Source organism: Kryptolebias marmoratus, linkage group LG1, assembly GCF_001649575.2.
Source record: "Kryptolebias marmoratus isolate JLee-2015 linkage group LG1, ASM164957v2, whole genome shotgun sequence".
NCBI classification, from domain to species: Eukaryota; Metazoa; Chordata; class Actinopteri; order Cyprinodontiformes; family Rivulidae; genus Kryptolebias; species Kryptolebias marmoratus.
Genome location: NC_051430.1, coordinates 28818640 through 28842585, shown reverse-complemented (window position 1 = coordinate 28842585; position 23946 = coordinate 28818640). Strand labels below are relative to the sequence as shown.

Here is a 23946-nt window from a genome sequence, read left to right as displayed (position 1 = left end):
CCCCCCCCCCCCCAGATTGACTATAACAATTATATTTATATGACAATTTTAGGATTTATATGATAAACACTGAATAGTTTTTTTTAAAAAGCCAAAATATAGAATAGTTTTGACATTTCTGTGTAACAAAATAAAACTTGTTTTTATTCATGTGAAGAGCCACACATCATCAGAAAGTCCAATAAGTGTGTTTGCCAGACCAACTTCCCCCCCCTCCTATCTGCCAATCACAACACACACCTCACACACACACACCCAATGCCGAAAAACTGCACACACACCCACAAACCCCCCGCTGAGCGAGAAAGAGCACCCTCACTCAGCACATACGATAGTTTGAGTCAAAATACAACTATAATACAACTACAGTTCTTTTTTCATCGTTTCCTATCTGGCAACCCTGCCACAGAACAGGCTAGTACCAGAAAGGCTGATAACTTTCTTCCTTTTAGGAACAAAAACCCATTTAACCAATTTGCTTCAGTAAATGAAGTGCAAGCAAAAAGTTGCAAGAGAAACTAACAACAAGCTACATTCATTTAGGAACAATATTTTCTGTCTATTAGAGTTTAAATGATTCATTAGGAAACTCCCGGATTATGACAGACAAAATGGAGTCAAAAATGAAAACAAAAACAGAAAAGCCTCCTGGTGCATCTTTAAACACAGACCTCCAACGTACTTTCTGAGGAAATTAAGTCTTGTTTTATTGACGCTGATGCCTCCTTAGAAATGAACCACGACTTGATGAACTTCTACGTTCATGGGGAACTAATGCAGAGTTTATCAACGGGACTTTTAAGATCTTAGCCGTGATCAGGAACTCCAAACAAAATGTCCAGAAGAAAAAAACTAAATATTTTTGGACTGTCGTAGAACAAGATGTTGCACTCAGGAATTCTCTCATTCAGCTGCATATAATTGGATAATTTTTAGACATTGTTTTACCCAGAAACATAAATAAATAAATTTCAAAATAAAAGCCTGTCACAGACCTTCACAAACTGCAGATGGATAGTGTTTTTCGAATATTCAAAGCCTAGTTAAAATGGGCAAATTTGAAAAGTTTATGCAGCCATCACAAATTTATTCATGTATTTAAAAAAATAATTCAACTCCAGCACCTGGTAGTGATATGTTAAGCTGTTTCCTAACAGTGTTTTTCCCAATCATGGTGCTTTTTCTTTTAAAAACACCTGTCATTCCTGAACTGTTAGCCGTTTTTATATTTTTCCAAAAAAAAAAAAAAAAGAAAGAAAGACAAAGAAATGAATCATGCAAAAAATAAAAATAAAAGCTAATAGGTTAGTAAGAGCTGATGCAGCTGACGTGTCTGTCTGATTATTCTATTACTGATGCATTATTAAATACTGTACTTGAATATTAAATTGAGAGCAGAGACTTGAAGTCGTGAATCTCTGGTGTTGAATGTAAAACATTGTCACAATCTGCAGCTGAACAAAAACATTTTAACCTTTCTATTTAGCTGAGAAGTTTCTCAGTGGAGAATTTGTAGCCGTTAGGATAATGTCCTGAAGTAGAACTAAAATCTGAAATTACAAACACGGAGCGGAGAGCGCCGCAGCTTTATTCAGACCTGCAGAGAAACGCTTGTCTTGTGTTTCTTTTGCCTGCTGTATCGTCTTCTTCATTATCCCTACGGTTCTTGTAAAGCACTTTCAGCTCTGCCCGTAAACTTTCAGAGGCAGCAGATTGAATTTACATTTGATGCATGTGAGTGTTTGTTTGCCTGAAGAGCAGCAAAATCACATTTACAGTGTAAATGAAAGGAAAACCTTTAATGTACCACTGTGAACATTTGCTGACAATAAGAGCATCTCTACAGAGTAAGTGAACCGTGGTAGTTTTAAAAGGTTAACTGTAAATCAAGTAAAACAGATCCATCAGAGGCTGAAACTGCTAACATTTTGCAAACTATGATGAGTGATAAAGTGGAAAAAAACTGCTACAAATATCTAAACACACATCACATTTTATAAACAAAAACATACAGTGTGCAGAAAGATTCTTCCAAACACTGGACACTCTGGTAATACTACTAAAATAATAATTAAAAAAACTACATTACTGGTTTTCACTCTGATTCAAAATGAAGAAACACAGTCAGCCTGACTAATCAGCCACAAATTTTAAAGTCATTGTCAGTGTTGACCTCTAACTTTGAAAAAGAAAAAAATAAATAAGAAAAATCACTTATCCATCTGATTCTTCTTACTAATGATGACTTAGTCACGAAGAACCTTGTGCAGTACATACTAAGGTTAGTCATTCAGTAATTGGTCTTGAAGACATGCTGAAAGACTTTTATTAAATTACCTGCTTGCATTTCTGTAAGAAAGAGTAGCTTTATGTAGTTTTAAGAGTTGCATCAAGATGCTTCTTTAGATGCAGTAAATTGTTCACAGGTGACCAAGTGAAATAAATGAGTTAAACTGAACAGCAGATTTGCAATTCTGATTATTCCTCAACATTTTATCAGAAGATGGTGCAGCAGAGGGTCAGAGCTGTCGTCTCTCAGCAGGAAGTTCAAAACTCGGCTGTGGTCTTTCTGTGGGGAGTTTTCATATTCTCCCCGTAGATGCATGAGTTTTCTTTCCACAGACCAAAAACAGGAAACCATATATGCAGAGCAGTATATACAAGCTTTAGAGCAACATCTGCTCCTGTCCAGCAGAAAACCCAACAAAGACGACCCACGACTGTTAAACACCTACAATCCTCCATCACACCAGAATGGGACAACATTTCCTCTAAAACAGGGCTCCAATCCTGGTCCTCGAGGGCCACAATCCTGCATGTTTTCCTTGTTTCTCTGCTCCAACACACCTGATTCAGTGGTTAAATCACCTCTTCAGGTTCTGCAGAAGCCTGTTAATCACCCAATGATTCAAATCAGGTGTTGGAGCAGAGAAAAGATGCAGGATAGTGGCCCAAAGAGGACCAGGATTGGAGACCACTGCTCTAGAACCTCCAGCAGCTGCTCTCCTCAGGTCCTAGATGTTTACAGACTGATGTTAAAAGAAGAGGAGATGCTTCACAGCAGTAAACATGGACCTGGAACAACAGTTTCGAGATGTGTTGCTGCTTACCTTTTTTTTCTTCTCAAATATGTGTACAATTTCTCACTTTAAACATCTGATACATTAATTATGTTCCATTGTGAATAAAATAAGAGCTTTTGAGAGTTGCAAATCATTGCATTCAGTTTTTTATTGTATGTATTTTTTGTTGTTTTTTACATTTTACACGTCTGAACTTTTGCAGAATTGAGGCTGCATTAACAGCAAGACAATAATTAGGAAGTGGTGGTTTATTTCTTTCAAAGGTAAAGAAGAAACAAAGATTTTACATGAACATGATTTTTGCAGACAGCAGCTTGTTATTCCAACCAGCTACAATAAGGATTTCGGCTCATTTGGCTGTTATTACAAACAGTGACTGTCACGACACCACCTCTGTCGTTACACAAAAAACACACACGGTAGTGAGTCGGACTCAAAGTGTCTGCTGAGAGAAATCAGCTCCTGGATGCAATTTCAGCTCTCTGCCCCGTTTTGGACCAATCAGAGCAGAGCGACACCTGAAGCGAGTCGGCTGCAGTAGCTGCAGGTGGGCTGTGTGTGTGTGTGTGTGTGTGTGTGTGTGTGCGCGCCTCTCAGCCAGGTAATGAAGACATCATGTGGCTGTGCACGGCTCAGAACCGACTCAGGAGACAAAACCAGGACAAAGATTTATAGCACATTTAGATTTCAAACGTTTCTGCCGCCTCACATTACACCTCAATCTCAATGCTGCTGGAAGACTTTATACCTGGAAAATGGCTGCCCATTACACTGGGTACAATCTATTCTTGCGACGAACAACCTGAAATTTAGAGAACTGCAGGGTTTGAAGGGAGACACAGTTCCATGAGCTGAACATTTAAATATAATGAGGGACTTTGGTGAAAAGATGCCTTTAAGGGCAAAGTACTGTAACTTGATCTCAGCTGGTAAAAACGTGTTTCCAAAAAGTTGTTCTGAATAAAATGTCTTACTTGGTAAAACAGAAAATAAAGATATAAATTTACACCCAATATTTAACAGAAGCCAGTGAAAAGACTACATTTAAAGTTTAGACGATTTTAAGATTGGAAAAAAATGCTATAAACATGAAGCCTTCAGAATATTTGTTTTTAAAAAGTGAAATACATTTTTTCTATACTTGGATACAACATTTTGAGATAAATCTAAATGCTTAAAATTACTGAGTCTCTTCTCTATAGGAAATTCTAGCCAAATAAGCCTGAAGCATCAGTGTCTAAATGTTCCTCTGCATGGGATTCATAAAACCTAAATCTTTCTTAAACCCAGTGGGAGCTGCACAAAAACCCTGACTTGGATTTTTATAATATGATTGGGTTTGACAATGATATTTATACTTATCTTTAGTCAATTTTACCAGTATATTGTTGTAATGTACTGTTAGACAGAAAAAATAGGGTAAAATATAAAAATTTGCAGTTTTGTTATTGGTAGATTATGCTTAGCATTTTAGTAAAACTCAAAAAAGACGTAAATCAGTCTAAGATAAAACTATTAAACAGCGACATAAATCAACAAATCCAAGCTACAAACTGCATTAGATTGTTTGCAACAAACAATCTATAAATAATCCATTATTTTAGAATCACACCAACATTAAAATTGTGTTTTTTAGCTTTTTTCTCGATTTCACAAAAATTCAAAAGCTGAAAGTCTGTGGAGGATCCAAACCCCTGAACCAGTTATTTCCACTGACGTGACTAATTACTTTGGCATTTTGGCCTATCTAACACCATTCTCAAGCTGTTAATAGGTGTTGTCAGGCTATGTGCCAACAAGAAGTAATAAAACTCAGTCGAGCTGCTTTTCTTAGGCTACAAAAAGACAAATGGAGGAACATTCAAGAGCTGCCTTTCTTTTGTTTCTTACCCCACTCGGGTGAAACACGCATGACTGCACATCTATGCTGAATTAAAAAGATGTTTAGATCAGGCACACAATGCTGGCCTTCAGGAATTGATTTAAGCACATCAGTTAAGCCATTATTCCACTGTGCTGCGACTGCTGTTGACTAAATATTGTGAGAAAATCTGCAAATAAACTCATCGTTTGCAACAAATGATCAGCGAGCTGTGTGGCTGCTTTTTGAAAATCACAGCCTATTTTCATGTGCATGTTTTCCCACATCGTACTGACTCTGACACACCAAGTACCCACCAGGAATGGGCATTTTAAGTAAAAACACTCATCAGTTTTGTCAGTAATTATTAGATTGGTCTTTAAATATCCACACCCCCAATTCACCTACCAGCCACTCCTCCAAGAATTGCACCAATCAGACCCTATAGAATTTCACGATGTTGCGATCGCAACTATTAACGGAAAATCAAGCAAACCTCGCAAAATCGCAACTTTTTGCAACTTTGCCCAAAACACTGCAACTTTCCCGCAACTTTAACCCAATATTTATTGTTTCTAAAGCGATTCGCCACCGTTTCTGCGGTCTAGTCTCTTCTTTGTGTGTTTGTGTTGTGTGGAATACAAAATAACCCCAAATAACTCACGAAGAAGATACATGACGTCACTTCCTGTTAACATCAGAATGCCGGGAGCGTGCAGGAGCAGCGACCGAAGCCAAAATGTGCGCTAATGCTTCACATTTGCCCACAANCTGCAGTGTAATCATGGAACATAAACGCATCGACAAACACTTTGTGTCTGCAAAACATGTGAGGAGAGCTGCAGACCAGGGACAATCCAGAAATGGTCATGAATGTCAGTTTAGAAGCTATCAAAGTTCTCAAATAAAGCATCTTTTGTTGGTAATTATCTTACAAAACTAGTAAGTATTTTTGGTTTATATATTAAAAGTTATGGTTGTTTATTGATTTTAGTAAAAAAAAAAATCACAACTTTTAGGAAAATGCCCTGCGAAATCAGGCATTTTAGCCCGCAACAATCACAAAAAATGCCCGCGAAATCCTGGAGGGATTGACCAATACATGCTTTTCGTCCACACAGTTAGAAATTGCAATGATTTAAAGTTTACTCAACCACAATCCTGCAGCTGGAAAACTCTATAATGAAGCAGAGGCTTCAGGTACAGAGACATGTGCTCTGTCAGTAAAGCTGAACTCACTCGGAACAACAGTTTCCACTTTGTAATGCTTTCAAAATAAACTAAATTGTGTTTTTTTTTCCTTTTTTTGTCCAGGAGGGGGGTGGGCGGCAGGCTTCAAGCAGAAATATGAAAACTAAAATGAGAGCTTGAGATGCTCGTGACAATTCTGACAGGATTTTTTTAAAGATGTTTAACTACCAATCAAGCAACAAAACTGCAAGCCTTTGCAACTCATGCATGGAAATTAAGAACCCTTGCAGACGTTAAGAGATATTTTGGAGAATCTCTCACATATTCACCAACTAGTCTCCAACAGTCGCAGCACAGAGAAATATTACCTTCAGAAACAAGACTGAACTGAAGTTGATGTGTGAAGCTTGGCGAACTGTTAACTGTAACTAGAATATCTCTTCTGCAAAACAAAGCCAACACAAGGTATTATGAATTAAATTAAAAAGAGGTTTTGCTAACAGAGAAATCCTGTTATTTCCACTATTCAAACTCCAAGGGTCAGCAAAGTTTCTTTTGATGCTTTTTAGGTGCCGTTCTGTGGACTTTTGAGGAGGGGGACAGAATGAAATCCCCTTCCCAGACTTCCCTGGGAGCACCGTGTGAACCGTGAATAAAACCCCGGAGTAAGAGGCTAATTTTAATACGGAGCAGCATAGTATTGGCACCAGTCCAGGCAGCCTTCAGCACTCTGCCCAATTTATTACATCCATTCACTTTACACAATCCACAGCCTGGGAGAGAGTTATCTCTCTGCCAGACTTCTCTGCTCACAGCACTTCTGGAGACCTGCAGCAACAACAACAGAAGTATCAAATAAAGCTGTGAAATGCAGTCTGAAATCCACTTTCAAAGTTATTCACTTTGAGTCGGACTGAGGTCAAAGGATAAACCTGAAATATATATATATATATTTTTTTTTCCTTGACGCTTCCGTTTATGAATCACTGGACCGTTACCGTTTCCACACCATTTATTTTCCTAACATAAGCTGTCATGTATGCAACATTTTTTATTTGACCTTTTCACAAATCTGTTGGTTTGGAATTGAAAATAGAATTATGTGTATTGCTGGCAAAAGAGTATAAAAAGATGGGCTTTATGGGAGGACAAAAACCTCTCTTCCTGCACATAAAACCTAAATTTAAAAACCTCAGTAGCCTCCATGCATCTCAGACTTCATCTTTAAATTTTTTTATTTTAGACACCAAAGTCTCTTTTGCTTTTGGCACTGAAGACAAAAGCCAATTCGTTCTTTAGGCCTTGTCCTTAAATATTTTATATTTACCCTCACAGGTGAAATAGGTGCTCCTTTTTTGGCAGCATTTAGAAATCCAAATGTCCCTCAATTAGATAACTGTCTTTTTTCAATTAAGAGATTATTTTTCCAATTGAGAACTCCAAACCTGTCCTTGTCTGTGTTCATTTGTCTGTCAGTCAGCAACATATTTTATGAACAACTTTTACAGATATTGAGCTAAACCATGAAGCTGAGAGTTATCTCCATTAAATACAGTACACTATGATCATGCAATGCAAGCAATTTGGTGGGTAATATGCATTTTTATAAGGAATGCTACTTTTTAGTTAATAATTGTAGTTTGGGATGTCAGTCTTTCATAGTCAAGACAAAAGGATGGAACGAAACGAGACTGAAACAAGAACATCTGGGCTCACAGTGTATCTCACAATGATACAAAACATTACATGACATAAATACCCATTATAGCATGCACTATTTTACTTTTTTTAACCACAGACTTACAGACCATAAGTACATTTAAATTATTGAAATCAATGCCATCATATGCGTGATGCCTTAGTAGCTCCATACTGCAGCAAAAAAAAAAACTGTGTTCATTAAGCTCCTCAGTTGTTTATTTTAATCATCAACAAGGAAAAGAAATACGCCAGGTTGGTCAAGTTTCATTTATACATCTCAGGAAGCCCTGTGTTGGTTATCACGTGTTAGGAGGGTAGGACTGTGGCTCCAACAGCTCCAAAAGGCAACAAAGACCTATTTTCTCCACTGCAGCCATGGGCTTAATCATCCAGAGCAATAAATTCGGTCACCTGTTCTGTAACCCCCTTTTTTATTAACAAAACAACAATTTTACTCTCCTCTTTAAAAGACCTCCAGCTGACGCAGCACACGGGTGGAGAGACAGCATATTAAGTATTATGTCACATGAAGACTGACAACACTTAGCCTCATTTGACCCATTTATAGTGGAAAATTTAGATAAAACTTCAATGGAAAAAAGAAAAGACGTGTAGCAGATTATATGGTGCTCTGGTTAGTAGTAAAATACAATCCAAGGAATAAAAAACACACACCTCTTTGATTAAACCAATAAACCTACATCGTAAATGCATAGTAGTATAGAGCATTGTTGTATTTAGCCAGCTTTGTCTGAATCTCCTTTTAGCCAGCCTGAAAAACCGCCCGAGGACTGAGCCAAACCCCTCAGTGTCAGATCCTAAATACACCATGAAAGATACAAAGAAAGTTGAGCTTTTATGTTCTCAGCTGAGAAGATAAAAAGCTACAGCTCTGCCGGCTTCTGGGGGTCATGACGCAATTCCTGAACTCCCCTGAGTCCAGATGAAGCTGCGTGAGAGTCTCGTCTGAAGCAGCACGGTCCACCAACAGCTTTCATTAATGCTGGTGTGGACGCGTTGCACTCGCACTGAACTCCACCTCATCGCGCTCGCAGCTCACGTACGAGAGCACAAGAGAGTAAAAACGAACCGGCCCTTTAAACTGAACCGCCGTTGGCACCTGGCCTCCAGCTCAGGTGACCTCAGCGTCGACTTCCTGCACGGCAACAACTGCTTACATTTTCCAGCCTTCACATGGCTTGATTTGGGGTTCTGATGATGCGACAAGGTTTAATACCAGAGGTCGGACCGGCCCTCTCTGCGGAGGACAGCGAGGTGAAATATCACTCGGGTTAGTAAAGTTCAGTGCGCAGTGAGGCCAAAACAATATCAGACAAACGTCAGAACTCGGGACTGAAGCCAATTTCAGTCACATCAGATCAAGCAGCTCTCAGGTGGTGGCAAACTGTTGTGTAAAGCACCAGTAATGCTGGATCAGAAATGCAGCATGAAAGAGAGCTTTATTTTGGACTCAACAGCTCAAAAAGAAGTGAAATTCTGTTCTCAAAATCAGTGATGTGCTGGTCATTTAGGACAATATCTTTTATCCTCTTTGTGTTCCTTTTAGTCTTATCACTTTAATGCTGAAACATACATCTCTGAAACCAGCTTTAGTGATGTCCTTCAACTGAACTTTAGCCATAACAACTAAAATAAACTCGTTTATCCAAGTGTGGTGTCCTAAGTGTTTTAACAAATATCTATTATTGACTTTTGTTTAATGAAATGCTTAGATGGCAGAAGATTTGCATGTTGGTATGGTCATTTCACAACCCTTTTTAAGGAATGATTCCAACACGTTTCAGCTTCAGACCCACAAGCTACCAGCAGCAGAGGCTTGACCTCACAAACTGTTAGTTTAAGTGTGTAAATTTATCTAATAATCCTATTAAACATGAATATAATGACAACACAAACAGTCTTAAACAGTTATGATGCCATTTTATTTCTTACTATCGTATTTATAATTTGTAACAATTATCTTTTCTGGGAATTAACTGTGTAAATAGATCCAAACTGTGCCAGAATCAGGACCTTTTAGAAATGGATGAAAATTGTTTTTGTGAATGTTGTTGTTGCCCTTCTCTAATTGGCTCGTTATGTTTGCATATTTCAACCAATAAAGACCAGAGTTGCAGATATCTGCCTCTGTTATTTTGTGGTTTGGGATACTGAACACTTTGAAAACCAGTAGTTTAAAAGGATTTATGTTATCAGACATGCTCATTGTGAGAATTTGGGTCACGTTTTGTGTTAAATCACCACAGAGATGAGATATTAGAATTAAGATATGGAAGATGAAACAGATGAGATGAGAGACGAGAGAGATGAGAGAATTTAGTGATATAAAGGGAGATATGGGATGACATACGGTGAGATATGAGAGATTAGATGAGAAAATAACTATTTGAGATGAGAGATATGAGATTACATCTTGAATGAGATGAGAGATTGAGTCATGAGTTGACATGATTTATTAGATGACAAATGGGATAAGAAACAAAATGGGATAAAAGATTAGAAGAAAAGAGACATAAGGTGAGGTGAAAGATGACATGAATGGACACCAGTCATTTTTTTCCTTTAGATTGAAACTCTGAAAATGTGAAATGTCCAGTGTTAAATTTAGAAGTATGACAGAATTTAATAATGCAATTTAATTAATTCTAATTAAATTAGTTTTAATTTAATAACAGCATACTGGCTTGTTGTGTTCAGAAGTACTGACAGAAGCTGTCACGACACAGAATCATGAATTTGTTTTGCTAATCCAGTGTTTGGGCTGCGACTTTAACCTGGGGGCTAGCTGAATGTGAACGAACATAAGAAAATGTGAGGACTGTCCTTTCATGCTGCCAGAGCTGAGATGCCCGTGTGAATATTTCAGTCTCTGTGAAAGTGCTGGCAAAGAGCTACGCCTGTCCGTCTGTCAGGCTTTTTCAGAGATCCTCCGCGAGCCGAGCAGCACTTAAAGATACGTCGAAGACATCTTAGAGGCTGCGGAGGCGCCTGGTGCTGCGATCTGTTTCTGGGCCGACAACAATCAGGTGAGCCTGTTTGTCCCAGGTGACGTGAGGATAGAGGAGGCTGAACGAGGCTGAGGAAAACTGCCAGCAGGAGAAACACACCACCAAACTCAAACTACAGCACAAAGCTCTAACAAGACATGCACCGACTCGGGAAGGAAAAAACTGAAACCTCAAATTTAAAAAATGATCTTCTGTTATGGTATTAGATGTAGAAAATACAACAAACAATTTTAGCCACTCCTTTGCAATCCATTATCGTTAGCATGTGAACTGCCTCTTCCTAAATTGAAGAAAGTCGGCTGAATATTATTATCCTGGATCTTGGGGTCAAAGAAATGCTTTCTGCAATCCACCCGAGTCTCAGCTCTGACTAACAGTCTGTCTGACTCAGATCTTAAATATTTTTTATACTTACACAAGGTCTAGATGCCTGAGCTCTGGGAACTGTTTTACCACAACCAGCAGCTTACTGTAAATCTGTTAGACTGTTATATCATTAGGTTTGATGTCTTCAGTTTTTCGCATTGAACTGAATAAATGAATAAATGTCACTGTAACTGCACACCTTACAGAATCATTTGTACTACTTTATTTTATTTGGAAAAGCTTTATTTGATCAGTTTCTGTTCTAATCTACCATGGACTTCAGGAGACTAAAAATGAAAGACTTCCTGCACGCCTTTTTTAAAATTATTTTGTTGGCAACAGTTTGTCTGTTCATCTCCTGTTTCAATTTATTGGTATTCTATTAAAAATCCACTACTTCTTACTAATATTGCCTTCTCATGTTTTAAGCAGACACCAATCTTTAGCCTAATTCTTACAAAACTGACCACTTTATAGTCATTTTCATAGTTGCTCTGGTTGATTAGCTGTGACAGACATCTTGAATTGTACTGACTCCAAACTTTAAATCGGTTGTAGATGTACATCCAACGATTACTCTCTGAAAGTTTCATTAAAATCTGACCAGTGGTTTATGAGATATTTTGCTGACACGACAAACAGATGAACGCACGCGCGCACACAAAACCATTATTAGCCACCCTTCCCTTTGCACGGTGGGAGATAATGAGTGCATAAATAAACTTTAAATCCCTGACCCCCGTAATTAGACCTGCCATGATAATTGCTGTGATAGCTGCAGGGGGAGAGGTGGGGCAGATTAGTTCGAGGAACAGAGCCAGGTGAGGTTAATAAGTGCAGTTGAGAGGGAACGTCTAATCAATCACTTCCTTTTTTACATGCAGCAGTGTGCCAGGACCAACAAACTCCCCTTCTAGTCCTGCAGGGTGTGAGAAAGTCTATCTGTGCCTCTCAACTCACTAAGCAGCTGAGGGATGCTATATGTGACCTCAACTACAGGCTTTATGCTGCAATACGCTTCTATTAAACTGCTGTTGCTTTGAAACTTGAGTTTATTTTCATCTAAAACACGGATGTTATTTGATGACATCTCCTGCAGATGCATCAGATGGTGACATCTACATATAAAACAATCTCAGGTGGTTCAACAGAAACAGATTCTCAGTCATGTCCTGGATGACTGAGAACCTGCACCAACATACAGACCAATATTAAACTCATTTAATCAAAACAACAACAACACACGAGGAAATACTGCATATGGCTTTACCTCTTCCTTAGACGCCAAGAAATAAAACAGCAGTGACATAATTTAATTATATGTGGCTGAACTACTTAAAACTTTTAAAATTGCTTTTTTTTGCAAAAATAATAAACTATGCCATTTAGTTTACACCTACAGGGAAGTTTTTTTTTAAATTTATAGTCCAGGTGAGAATAATTTGCTAAAGTGCCACGTAGCAATTATAATCTCAATGCAGAAGTAGGTCTGTTACTTAACTGGAAAAAGTTGACTGGTCTGGCTGATCTGACAAAGATTTTTATTTTTTTGGTCTGTGAATGGATCACAGCTCAGAGGCTGATCCGTTCAAGCAACAGCATGTCTTTGATGTGGAAGTTTTTGAAGTGCAAGACTCAAAGTTACTTATCTATACCTGTAAGGTGTTAAAAAAAAAAGTATTCATTATCTGTATAGGGGCCTCTGTTCAGTAACCTGGAACACTTTAATTTTATATTTCCACAGATAGAGAAAGAAGGCTCAGTAACCTACGAACAAATCTTCAAATCAGCCAGAAGTTAGAAATATTGTTTTATATTGCAAAAAAGCTCCGGAATATTGCAATGTTTGGTCATTTTTAACAACTTTACCTTTAGTGTTCACACTTCGACGGTTCATCTCTTAGGCTTATTTGTTTGTGTAACATTTAAGTGATTTATAAGTTAAGGCACCTTTTAATCTGAACTATAAATTTAAATAATTGCTCAGGAACAAGAATAGGGTTGAAATTAGATGATGTAAGATTAAAGACCTTCAAAAATCTTGTAGAGCTATTGATCAAGAGCAGCTTTTAAAGATTACAAGAAAGAATATTAAATAAACTGAAGGCCTAGCGTGTAGGAATGCACATCACCCGCAGCCATCATGCCAGAGTTTCAGACTAAAATCATCTCATGTTAGAAAAAAAAGAGATATTGTCATTTTGAATAAACCTTGTAAATTATGTTATGCACAATCTCTCTTCTGTGAGATCTCATGAGATGTGTGGAGTGACTCTCAGCTACTACCACACCCAATTTTATCTACACTTTTGTAAAATTAACCGGAGTTGTAACCTTTATAGGCTTTGTTGTGTGGCCATCTTGAATTAGTCTGATTCCAAAGGTTAATGAGTTGTAGATCTAAATCCAGTAATTACTTTCGGAGATTTTCATTCAAATTTCTGTAACAGTTCATGGCATATTTTGCTAACACATAATCAGGATTAACTCCAAGGTTTAAAGCAAAAAGTATTGTGCAATGTGGACTCAATATCTGTATATTTGACTTAGTTGTAGCCATTTTTGTGTTTCCAGGGTTAGTTGGCTGTGGCAACCATCCTAATTGTGTTGAAGAGGTACATTCACTGATTCCTTCTGAGAGTTTAAATAAAATATGTCTGTCTACTGGTGCATGAGGTATTTTGCCAAAGCTACAGACAAATGAACACACAAAAACAAAACCATCATTTCCGTTTCGCTTTCGGCAATGAGTGATAATGAGAAATGGATCAAAAACTGTCACTGTGCCGTATAAACTGTCTGATAGGGTTGTCTCATTTATAGAGCATCTAAAACCAAAGAATTTCCTCACTCTGGCTGCCATGGAGAGTTTCTGCATCACACAATCTTGTAAATGTGTTTTCACAAGCTTTCCATGCTGAGAAACAGAATACGAGGTGAAGCTCAGAATACATGCTTTTCATGAAAATGGATACTCCCCGCTGATGCTCCAAACATATTCGCTTAGAGCATCTCTGCCATGAGAACGCTGCGTAAAAAGGGTGAATCAAAGGGACAGCATGACAGCCTTCGTCTTATGGGACTGCAGAACCGCCAGACGTGATGCACAGCAGCTGACGGCTTATTCAGAAAACTATGAGATGTCGCTCCCATCACAGCAGACGTGTCAGGAAAGGACACCTGGAAGTGCGTCCAGCTCCGACAACGGGACAAAATGAAGACCAGAACACCTGAGGCTGTTAAATACACACTGAGAATTAAAATGTTAGCTTTGGAGGAACAGCTGATGTCTTATACTCTTTTCAGGATGTGTGTGTGTGTAGCTTTTAACTCGCTCACTGATACTGCAGACAGATTTACGTGTGGCAGGCAGCAGATGAATAGGAACAAGTCATTAAGGATTCTTGGTTTGCTGTAAACAACAACAAAGATTCCCACAGATGCCTTTCTTCTTCGTACTCTGCCTTTTTTTGATTCCCTGCTCAGACGACAGAACATCTCGTTCAGGTATTCTTCAGTGTTTGTGCATGGAAACTGTGTATAAACAACAATAACAACAACAAAACACAAGCATTCCTTGGAGGAATGCATATCGGCTGCTACCTTACAAACCAAAGTTTAAAACAAATATATCATGTGAGCCGTTAGCACATTACCCTCAGCTACTACAATACTAAATTTGAGCTCAGTATCTATAGAACGACTGAGTTATCGCCATGTTTGTGTTTGCTTACGTCAGTTAGCTGTTAGTAGATTGAGGCTATATGAAAAGTGTCATGTTATGCTGTGACTGACAGTCTATTTGTGAGTTAGTGGGACTTTTATATTGAGGGTAAAGCCTCTCGATCCTAGTGCGTAGACTCTGGCACTGCAAATACAACATGGTGGCACCTGGAAAAAACAGACACCCTAGAACAGTGGTGCCCAAAACTGGTCCTGGAGGGCCACTATCCTGAATGTTTTAGATGTGTTCTTGCTTTAAAACACCTGGTTTAAATGGATGACTTGTTGCCATGCTCCTGGAGAACTTGATGATTTGGTGAGGAGGTAATTAAAGCAATCGAATCAGGTGTGTTGGAGTAGAAAAAACCTAAAACCTCCAGGACAGCGGCCTTGAGGCCTGGAGTTTGACACCCCTGTTTTAGATGTTTATCTGCTTTGGCACACCTGATTTGAATTACTGAGTGATTAACAGGCTTTTGGAGAACTTGAAGACCTGCTGAAACAACTAAAACCTGCAGGACAGTGGCCATCCAGGACCAGGATTGCCCTAGAAGGAAGCGGAAACGCTTCGCCCATCTTTATTAATGTTGATGGTTGGCTCCAAACGTTAATCAGTTGTAGATGTGCACCCAACGAAGGTTTCATGAAACATTTTGCCTATATGTAACTGATCAATAGTTGGGGAAAAAAAAAAGTTTGCTAAAGATATGGAAATTAAATGAAGCTGACACTAAGCATCATTTATGTGGTGATTTTAAAATTGATGGTCAATTTATTTTCTGTTGATCTAAGAATTCAATTTATTGCTATAATATGAACTATGCGCCAGTTTAAAAGAAATATTTGATGCAGTGAAACCTGCAGAACAGACAGAGCTGTGACCTGTTTTATAGTCTAATAAATGAGGAAAATGAAGCAGACCAGAAAACTTTTGTTTGCTTGTTTGTTTGTTTCTCTGTCGTTGAGATTAAGGTCCTGATCTGAGTCGACGCGAGTCCGAACACCAGTAAATCTTTAGAGCTGAGGATTTACTGTTGGGAAAACGTTTATGTATTCCTTACACACAGCTCAGGACAGCTAATTGAAATCAAAATGTCACGTACGCACTTGATCCTCGTTTACAGGAGCGTTTCTGCATCCTCGTCAAGCTGCAGCTCGTCCCGGGGAAACTGATCTGGAACATTAGGCTCAGGTTGCAGTTTCTATTTACATTCCTCGGGCTCAGAGGAGCCCCCCAGCTCCGGACCGTGCCATCTCTGCTCACCAAGCATACCGGGCCTCAGCTGAAACCTGACCCGGTAATGTGAATGACTAAGTGTTTTATCAAGTGGGGACAAATGTGAAAAATGGTAATAGGGAGGCAGCCTTATTGGTTAGCAGGTAGAGAGTTTATTTTACTTCCTAAACAGAGCCAAAGATTATCCTCTGCAGAAAACTTAAATGACAGAAACAAGCCTTCTGCCTGTAAAACCATTAAATCTCTCCAGGAGAGCCTCTGTGGATGAGCCATCCTCAGATTTTCTCTCATTTGATGCAGAAACTATTACATAAACAGCAGAGATATCAGCTCTGAGACTGAGCTACCATCAGACGTAAATTCATCACTTTAACATAGTTATCGGGGGTTTAGTATTGACTGAAAAATTCATCCAGATTTGAGACCTTCGAGTCTTCTCCTGCATGTCTTATTCAGTCAGCAAATCAAAGAGGAATCTGTAGCAGAGAGGGCCCAGAGAAAGAAAACACTGCAAATTACTTCTGCAATTTCTGCAGAAAACACCAAGTTCTGTCAAAGAAACATGACATCTGCTGAAACAAGTACTAACTGTGTTTCCATTCAAATGTCAAGCAAGTCGGAGGCAAAAGATCTGTAGTCACATTTTCCCGATCTGGTTGGAAGCAAGTAGCAGTGTGCAGCAAATAAATTAAAGTAAGAAAAGGAGAAGCGACTGCTCCCCAGAAACAACAGTTTTAAGCATGGCCGAAACAAAACAAATCGTTAGCTTCGTACAAGAAAAACTGCTGCTATTATTCTTTCATGTCAGCAAAAATTGGCCATGTTTATTAGCTGGAAGCAGAAAGAACCGACTGCTTAATAATCAAAAATAGGTGTACTGTCAACCCCATGAAAAAAGAAAAAAACAATGGGTGATTTGAAACTCAAAGGTTTGTAAGAGGAACTCATTTTTCCCAATAAAACTACAGGAATTTTTTTAATTTTCCTCAAAATCCTGGTCATTTTCAGCATATTAGAGGAATTATTTTGATTTAATACCATTGCTAGAATCACTGTATGGAGAAACATTAACAAAATGACAAATAATAATGGCAATAAACAGTTTTAGTGAGACATTGACCTCTTTAAGAAGTTGCAGCTGGCATGGAGACACAGTGCCCTCTAGTCCAGGGACTGTGGTCTTTTTTTTTTGTAAATATCGTGGCAGAAACAGGAAAAAAAACAGGGAAACCCAAATACACCAGAGGCCGTGCAGCTGAACATTTATCTGAACATATCCTGAACATTTTCTGCTCAGACATGTTTGAATTCAGAGGGATGACTACATGACATTTACTCCCTACAAACTCATCTTCAGCAACTGTTTCCATTCTCCTCTAGTCTTTCACAGTAAACTCACCTTTGTCATGTAACTGGAAACTCCTAATTCAAATAAAAAAACTCTCAAAACATAGCAACTCAAATTAAAATAAACCTCGCCCAGATGAAACAAAAATGTGCTTGAAAAGTGAATTTAAACCTTTATAGTTTGCTTTCCAAGAACTGGACACTAACTGGATGTGTCCGAGTCATGCTAAATTAACCCCTGATGGGTTTTTAAATTTTTTTATTTTTTGCTAATTTTCCTGCAGCAGCAAGGCAATTTCTTCATCACATCATCTGAGCAAATTAACAATCAGAAAACTGCTTAAAAGCTTTTGAACTACAGCTATCTGCACATTTTCATGATGAGGCATCACGTTAAATGAAAACTGACTCCAATGGAAAGTGTTATGTGTGGCGACAAACACAAAGAAGATCGGGAACTTCTCAAGCTGATCAACTAATTGTTGCAGTTAAGCACCTGAAGAACGCTGATTTTCACCGAACTTCAACATTTTCAGCTGTTTCAGTCGACCAGGGCACATCTGATACACTGATATGAATTCTTATGATAATTTACATGTTTTTGTGAGGGAACTGTGTCAAAAATCTCCCAGGATTTGTTACCTGACTGTCAGCTTTGCAGGCATGTCTGAGTGGGAAACATCAAGTGTCCAAAAACTAAACAGATCAGTGACGACATTTTACAAATCCCAACCTTATTTTATAATAAACCAACCATTATTCCTGATTGGAACAAAAAATACAGAAGACAAAAACATCTGAGTCCATGGTTGAAGTCCTTATTTTTACACTTGACTGTTTCTGAGCTCACCGATCAGCAAACATCAGTTCAAACCAGCAGGATTTCTGCTCCAGCAGGAATCTGCTCCACAATTAACTAGTCTTTAAATGTGCTTAATAGATGGGAACTAAAGTTTCACAGCCATGGAATAAAATTGTCTATTACAGCTTCACAATTGCAGTTAATTTTTATTCACAGCGAGTACTGAGCCTGTACGCTTTTCTCTTTCATCCTAGCTTCATCCTGAGAAGCATTTCAGCTGCAGCTGCTGCAGAGATCGTACCGTCAGGAACGTCTCCACGGTATTTCCCAAGAGAACGCTGTTTTTTTAGGACTTTATACCAACTGACTCATCGTACGAGACTTTTCCAAAGCTGGAGAAAAACGGGACTGGAACAGCTGTCCAAAAAGACTCCAGACTTTACAATTTCTCATCATTAAATGTAATTTGGACTTTCTGCTGCTCGTTTTGATGGTTTTCTCTTGGGGAATGTCCCTGTAATTTCCACTGATTTCTTCTGGTCAGAAGAAGAAAAAAAAAGTGCATTTTGAGTTCTTTAGATCAGTTATTTGCCCGGTTTCATCAGGAGCTGTGACATCCTACCCTCCTACACTAAGCACAAGTATTATCAGCTAAACATACTTTGTTTCAAAGCAAAAGGGTTTTTTTTTGCATTGAATATCCCCTGTGGCTGATAAATTTGACTATTGATGCAAAAAGCAGCATTTTACTAATTAAGCTGTTAGATTAATTGAGCAGATGCAAACTGAGTAATAATAGGTCATTGATTAATCACTTATTTTTAAGCAGAAATTTACATTTTTACAGTAAATTTGCTATTTTCCCCATATCTTACAGAGCAAATGTGCAGGATTTTAACATTTACTGACACCACCTGGTTTTACTAGTTATTTTAATTTCCCATTTTTCTGTCAAATTGTTTCACATTTGCAGTTTGAAGGGACAGTTTAATACTACGGCTCTGGGACCAAAAACAACATGGAAATAAATAAATGTATGAATAAAGTTTGTGTGATTGTAATAGAAGGATAAAAGATCTGATTAGTTTATGCTAGCAGTTTGTTAGCCTGTTAGCCACTCCATTAATCCAATAAAGTGTGGTTGGTTTCTGAAATCCACCAGAAATTGAAACATTTTTAACACATTTGAGGCAAAAAAGGTAAGGTGCAAAAATATGTCAAGTCTCTTTAAATGCATTAAGTGGTAGCTGATTGGACGAAAGTTCTCATTTCTCTGCCGAGGCTTCTGATTGGTCGATGTTGGGGGTGTGACACTGCGTTGTAAATGGACTGTACTTCTATAGCACCTTTTTAGCCAACCAGGCCACTCAAAGCTCTTCACAACACAATCTGTGCCTCATTTACCCACCAACACAGCTCTCTGCTACATCTCTGCAAAGCTAACCTGAATAAATCCTCCTATAGAGTCTAATCAGTGCTTAAAACTTCATTCATACACCGATGAGGCACATCGGAGGCAATTAAGTATTCAGTGTCTTGCCCAGGGACACTTAGACATTAATGCTGCCAGAAATCGAACCTCTAGCTGGAAGACGACCTCTCTAACCACTGATCCACAGCCAAACACCCTCCTGAAACTTTTGGACCCCCTGAATATCAAACAAACTGATTTTATTTTTTTTAGGACCCAAACATATGTTTTATTAATTATTACTTGCTGCAAACAATAGAATCAAACACAAAAAAGTCATCCTGGACTACATCAAATGTTGCAGTTTGAAAGCGTTTTCTCCAGGGGTTTCACAGATATGTTGATATGCAATGCGGGTACACACTCAGTGTAAACAAAGAACTTTAATCTGCACAATTTACCCAATAGATTTGAGCCTAAATAGGTACAAAACCATCAAAAATGCAGGACTTCGCCATCCCAAACAGCTCTTCCAGGGACGTCACCGTTGTTGATAAATTTTTAGTCATGTTGTCTGTTTCCACAGGTAAACAAACACACTGATAGTTGGCAGCCATGCACAATTCTGTTGTGCAAGTTGTTAATTTAAGGACACTTTAACCATGGATATAACAAAAAATATGAGGATTTTGTTTCGTGATGAGTACCTTTATCATAAATAAAGATGGACTCATCCTGGCTTATATGTTTTAAATTGTATCAATGTCAAAAAAATAAATAAAACCTTTCAGTGTTTGGTCTTTTTTTTTGTCCTAATATTAAGAAATGACTCTTTAGATGATGAAGGTTGCAGAACTCTGGTCTGACAGGACAAAACCTGCAAATGCATTGTTGATTTATTTTATTTACTTTAAATTAAATTATTTTAAAGGCAATGTATGTGTTATCCTACAACAAAAGTGGTCAAATGAATGTAATATACTACAAAAACACTACTTTTCTGGTATAATAGGTTTAAAGAGGTAAACTGATGTACCTTAGAACTGGTTGATGTATGAAAATTGTTATGTATTTTGTTCAGGATCACACATTTCCATCAGTAATCAGGGCATTAAAGTATTGATTATGAGCCTTAAAGGTGATAATCAATTAGTGAGCAGGTATATGATCAATGGGTGGTTCCTCTTCTGACCGGAGCAGACAAATAAAGAACATTTAAAAGTTAAAACCTTGAATCCAGCTGTTTCCACCCGCAGGACAAATGATGGGTTTCTCCTTCAGTCCCCCACCGGCTGCAGGTCGGAGCAAAAACTTCCCATTTCTTTAACTTCACGTTTCAATAAAACAAGTGTAAGATTTAACGTCAAACACCGACTTGAAGCCGAGATGGAGGCAGGCTGAAGTTTCCGGAGCACCGCGGGACAGGGCGGCTGTGGCAGCAGTTCATCCCAGAAAACTGTCACCGAAAAGCGGACTTACCTCCGCCGAGTGCCCGCCGACCTCCGAAGGGGGGGGGTTGAACAAGAAGCTCCGCCGGTCAGCGTCCCCGATAACAGTTTTGTTTTCGTGGGGTTTTAAAGTCTCCCAAACCGCAACGGAGTCCCCCTCTGGTGTGAGTTTGTATCCGGACAGCGTGGAGTCGGAGCGGGAACAGCAGCGACGGTGACCGGCCAACCTGCTGCCAGCGCTCGGCGCAGGAGGGGGGAGCAACGGAGGTTGCGGTTGCGCATGCGCACAACTACAACTACTGCAAAAACAAAGATCGTCTAATTGCAGGGTGTTCCACTCAACGGTGCTGTTTCATGTCTGGTGCTAGGCTTGTTTACACAGTTTTTCTACATTTAAGGGTTAATTAGTCACCTGAGCAAGGATTTTTTTAATATAGGTTTATCAAAATTTCCATCACTCAAGTTGATTGTGTTAAGAACGGCTTTTTTAGAGAGAGAGAGAGAGAGAGAGAGAGAAATTTTATGCCATTAGGTTTGTTTATTTTATTGTATTGTTCGCAGTGTTTATCTTTATGGTTATGTGTTTTATTTATTTTACACATCGACAAATAATAATATATGGAACTGCTTTTATATAATTGTGAAGCCCTTTGCTATTTTTATCTAAGGAAGGAGCTGTATTCATGTTACCGCAGTTGTAAAAACAAATTCACTGTTTGCCTTTTTAAAATTGGTTCTTAGAATCCAGAGTTTCATATGTGTTGTTGTTCATAATATTTTATTTTTGTGTAAATTACAAGATGAGTAAGTTTTCTGCAGATGGCCTCTCAGTGAATTTTCAAACACTGAACTAAAATTAGACTTTTACGTTGTAACTTTAAACAAATGACATCAAGAAAGCCAGTGCAACTGTTTATGCTGGTTTAAAATGAATGGATGTCTTACATTCAGCTGTTTATTTAACATACATCTGCACCCTTTAATTAGAAAACAGTAGTTTGATTACAGTCAGCACTCAGGAGGACTGCGACGTCATATTTTCAGGTTTTAGACAATCTAAAGATTTGCAGTTTTACTTTAAAGCCAACAACAAAATCCTTTACACACTGCGTGACATTTAAAGATAAGATGATTTATCAGACCTTCTGTAAAAGCCACATCATGAACTTTTGGAGAAATGTTTTCGCAGATTTGACCAGAAGAGTTATTTCCTTGTTTCGTGGAAGTATGTTGTTGCCTCCACTAATTTAAAAACATCTGATGTGGTTTTGTACATGTTGCAGTAATAAACAAACACTGAGGCGTACGCCACTCTTTACTAATTTGAGCATAATCAGATGACACATACTGGTCCATTTTCTGTTTGTACGCTTGGCTGTGCAGAAGTGGAAACTGAATTAGTGAATTGGGATTTAGTTGCAGTGATTTTTTTTTATGTTATTAAAAATCCATAGATTGAAATCAGCAGCAGGGTTGATCGTCTGCACGGCCAGAGAAGGTATTTCTGATTTATATTAGAGCTGTCTTGTTTTATTGCAGAATATTTGTATAAAAAAGCTCTTCACTGAACTCATTTAACCTGAACAATATCAAAAAAACGTCCAGTTAATCTGAGGTGTGATATTTTTTTAGCTCAGCTGTAACTGATGAAATCTGATAGACGAGCTCCTCTGTGAAGCTCATTTAAATACAACAAAGGAGTTGTGGGGTGTGTGTGAACATTCACACCTAAAGTGTGAAGACTGCTGAAGTTTCAGCTCTGCAACCTTTAACGCAGAGGCTGCACGATAAATCGTGGGGGGGTTTTGTTTATATGGTTGATTTTGTTTGTTTTGTTTCGTAGTGTCAGGAAAATAGCTCGTGTTCAATCCATCAAACCTTTTTTAAATCACACAAACAAAAACTAGATTTTTTTTGTTGTTTTCTCAATCTTCAGTCACTAACCTGATTTTTCCCATGATGACATCACATATGTTCATTAAGACTCGGAGCTCAGAAGCATAAAAGAGCTGAAGTTTGCAGATTTTAATTTATCCTGAACCTTTGAAAAGGAAATGCTCTCATCCAAAAACCTTCTTCAGTTCTGAACGGTAAATGGCCTGCACTTGTATAGCACTTTATCTAGTCCAAGGACCCCAGAGTGATTCACACTACAATCATTCATACACCCATTCATCCACTGATGGTGGTGAGGATTGTAGCCACAGCTTTCCTAGGGCGGGCTGACAGAAACGAGGCTGCAATCACACCGGCACCACTGAGCCCTCTGACCTCCACCAGTAGGCAAGGTGGGTGAAGTGTCTTGCCCAAGGACAGAACAGCTGAGACAGACGGAGCGGGGGTTTGAACCAGCAACCCTCCAGTTACAGGATGAACCCTTACCTTCTGAGCCTCCTGTGCATGAGTGATGGTAGGACGGAGTAGGATGAGGATAGATGGTTTGGGGCCTCGTCTGCAGAAATGAGGGCGTTATTCTGTTTTTTTGCTGTAAAGAAGGAGCAAAGCTTTTGATTTACTGATCCGTCTCCATTCCAGCCCTCACCTATAGTCTCAAGATGTGAATCGTGACTAAAAGAACATGATCCTGGATACAAGCAGATGGAATGAGTTTCCTCTGCAGGGTGGCCAGGCTTCACTGTAGAGATGAGGTGAGGAGCTCAGAGTAGAGCTGCTGCTCAGATCAGCTGAGGTTTGGGCACCTGATTAGGATGCCTCCTGGGCCCTCTCCTTCTGGAGGTTATCTAGGC

General features: G+C 38.7%; 1 protein-coding gene across 3 annotated transcripts in view; it reads right to left on the bottom strand.

Annotated features, from left to right (window-relative positions):
* The window catches only part of LOC108242807 (spermatid perinuclear RNA-binding protein), a 76512-nt gene extending 55050 nt beyond the window's left edge, over nt 1–21462 (bottom strand). For 2 of the 3 annotated variants that reach the window (XM_017427888.3, XM_017427887.3), the window contains exon 1: nt 21231–21461. The gene's annotated coding sequence lies outside the window, so the exon portion shown is untranslated. Of the gene's footprint in view, nt 1–21230 lie in introns of all 3 variants that reach the window. The other variant, XM_017427885.3, reaches the window with a different exon arrangement.
* Nucleotides 21463–23946: the final 2484 nt, after the last annotated feature.